The sequence below is a fragment of the Toxorhynchites rutilus genome, chromosome 3 (assembly GCF_029784135.1).
Source record: "Toxorhynchites rutilus septentrionalis strain SRP chromosome 3, ASM2978413v1, whole genome shotgun sequence".
In the NCBI taxonomy this organism is placed as follows: domain Eukaryota; kingdom Metazoa; phylum Arthropoda; class Insecta; order Diptera; family Culicidae; genus Toxorhynchites; species Toxorhynchites rutilus.
In genome coordinates, this window is record NC_073746.1 from 219,759,524 (window position 1) to 219,762,606 (window position 3,083).

General features: G+C 33.9%; 1 pseudogene; it reads left to right on the forward strand.

Moving 5' to 3' along the window:
- The first annotated feature begins 1,828 nt into the window (after positions 1–1,828).
- LOC129780875 (U4 spliceosomal RNA) lies at positions 1,829–1,910 on the forward strand (annotated as a pseudogene).
- The last annotated feature ends 1,173 nt before the right edge of the window (positions 1,911–3,083 follow it).

The following is a 3,083-nucleotide window of genomic DNA, read 5'->3' on the forward strand; positions in this document are numbered from 1 at the left end:
TAAACTTACTAAACTTTTATGTTATAAGCAATTGAATAATGAAAACACAGACATTCTTTGAAGTGTAGGCTACATTTTGATATAATTTACAGGTATCGATACAGCCTATAATTTATAATATTAGACATTTGCAAAAAAGTGACAGTCAAATCCAATGATAGAATGTTTGCGTAAGCAAATTCCGTAAAAACAAGCATCGTTAATTTTTCAGTTTTTGTAGTTTTTTAAACTATTTTGTTTGTTTGTTTTTAATGTAAGGTGCTAGAGAATGTATGAACCTACAATGGGTGAAAAAAATGATATTTTATGCAGAAATCTTCATTAAAATTAATATTGAAGTAGTGTTCGGAATATGAATCAGGTTTCTACGCATGATGCAAATTCCGAACACTTCATTTTCAAATGTAAATTTACTGAGCTTTAATGTTATAAATAATTGAATAATCACAACCCTGAAATTCTTTAGGTTATAGCTTTCATTTTAACATCATTTACAGGTATCGATACGGTTATAATTTATAATATTAAGCATTTGCAAAAAAAGTGACAATCAAAACCAATGACAAATTGTTTGCGTTAGCAAATTCTGTAAAAAACAAACATCGTAATTTTTTTAGTTTTTGTAGTTTTATCAAATATTTTGTTTATAGTTTTCATGTTAAGTGTTAGAAATGGGAAGAATCTACAATAAATGGATGAAATAAAATAATATCAAGAATCTTTATTATTATTAGTGTTTGGAATATGAATCAAGTTTCTACGCATGATTCAAATTCCGAACACTTCATTTGCAAATGTCAATTTACTGAACTTTAATGTTATAACTAATTCAATATTCAAAACCCTGACATTCTTTTGGGTTATAGACTTCATTTTAACATCATTTACAGGAATCGATACCGATGTAGCGCTCTTGGTCCCGAATCCATGTAAACTATAAGAAACAAATACAATCAATAATTACAAAAGCAAAATCCAAATTTTTCGCGAGCATAACATTTTGACGTAGGATTACGTCTTTCATTGCTATACTGGGGTGTAAGTTCAAAGTTTCGAAAACGAAAGCGTTACGCCAGAGAACGAGATTTTGAGCGTTAATAGCTCCTAAACAATTGAACGAAATGGTATGATAAACACTTCATTCGAAAGATAAAATGTCTACGCGTTCTATGCTAGTTACATTTTGGTCCAAAAACTTTGTTTCAATAGCCTTAAAATTGCTTTCAAAACAGGTTATTGAAATCACACCAATCGGTATAAAAGCGAGTGTCGCTTGAAAATCCTCTCAGTTATGATTGCGCAACGATTGAGCTACCATCGCTGAAATGAATGGATGTTTCCCAAACCCAGACTTTAAAACAATGGAGCCAGGGGAAACTGGCAGAGCAAATTAGATGCAAGCAGCGGGTACTTTTGTACTCGTTTGTGCTTTTGCAAATTGGAATGTTTCTCTAACACAGACTTCTAAACCATGGAGCCTGGGGAAACTGGCATTGCAAAATAGATGCAAGCCCCGGGTACTTTTATATTCGTTTGCGCTGTTGCAAATTGGAACATTTTCTCAACACAGACTTCAAAACCATGGAGCCAGAGGAAATCGGCTTTGGCTCAGTTATTCAAGACTACATATCCCTTCATGTTTCCAGCTCACTGAACTGCTACGCATACCGTTTGAAGATTAGGCAAAATGTTGATAACTATTTGCTGCGATAATCACTACCATAATGCATGAATTGACCTACATTGGGAATTGTTTGCAATTGAAATCGTAAATTGTTTCATCCATTCATTAGTTTAATAAATACTTCATTCAATACATGCAAAAGATAGCTCTGCGCAGCGGCGATATCGTACCCAATAAGGAACATCCGAGGTGCGATTATTGCTAATTGAAAAAAAACACAAATGAATACTAACCCAACGGCAGTCCTACGTCAACCTTACGGTTATATCATAGGTATAACCCATCCGTAGTTTGTTTCAAAAAAGACTAGCTAATTGACTTTAATTTGATATATCGATCATATGAATCGGTCATGATTTTTTTTTTAAATTGCATTTTTGCTGTTCGGAATTAGAGACAAAAGTGATCAAACATATTTTTAGTTTTTCACCATGAATATGTATTTGTAAAACAATTTTCATTGTAATCAAATGAAAAAGAAGGGGGTCTCCGTAGCCACATTGGTTGCGCGTTCGCTTAGTAAGCGATCGATCGTAAGTTCGAAACTCAGGGCCCTCATTGACCATCTTTATGTTGTTACAGAATAACTATGTCCACGCAACAATCATCAGCGATGGAGATCGATCCACGGTCGAAATATGATCGATTCATCCATACAACTGCTCTGCTCTGCAAGACACATCGGGCTGCTGTTCAATAAATAACTCAAAATTGATCAATCAACTGTGTCCGCTGTCCGGTCTAACTGGATAATGGAAGAACAGATAGAAAACTCTTACGCCTAAATGGCTGCTACTGTGTAAATGTGTACTATATGGAATGGTATAGAAGGGAATACTCTAACGCCGAAAAATGGCAACTGTGTAATGTGCTAATTATAGATATGATAAATATGTGACATGTACACGATTAAAATTCGGCTCTGTTACAGCTAAAATGCCAATGAGCCTAAAATAAATAAAAGGGACAACAAAATGAAAAAGAAGGCTCTATTTCATCCGAAAATCAAATTAATTTCCCGTAAGAGTACCATTATGAAATTAGATAATAAATAAAATATTTTCTTTGAAAGTATATGTGTTTGACAAAATATCTCGAGCCTTTCATTAAGGACTTGTCAACTTTTTTCTTCATAAACACAGTTTTTTTTTTCAGATAATGAATTCAAATTTATTCTGGTTGTAGTTCAACTCTTTCATTTTAAGAATGGAATTCGATTTCGTTCATATGACCACCAAGGGCCGGTTTACAGCAATCAATCTGTTGGACCCAATTTTCCCCTACTCGGCCACACATTTCGACCGGAATGTTATGAATTTCGCGTTGGATGTTGTCTCTGAGCTCTTCTAAAGTTACTGGATTATTAGCATAGACCAGTGAATTAACATAGCCCCATAAA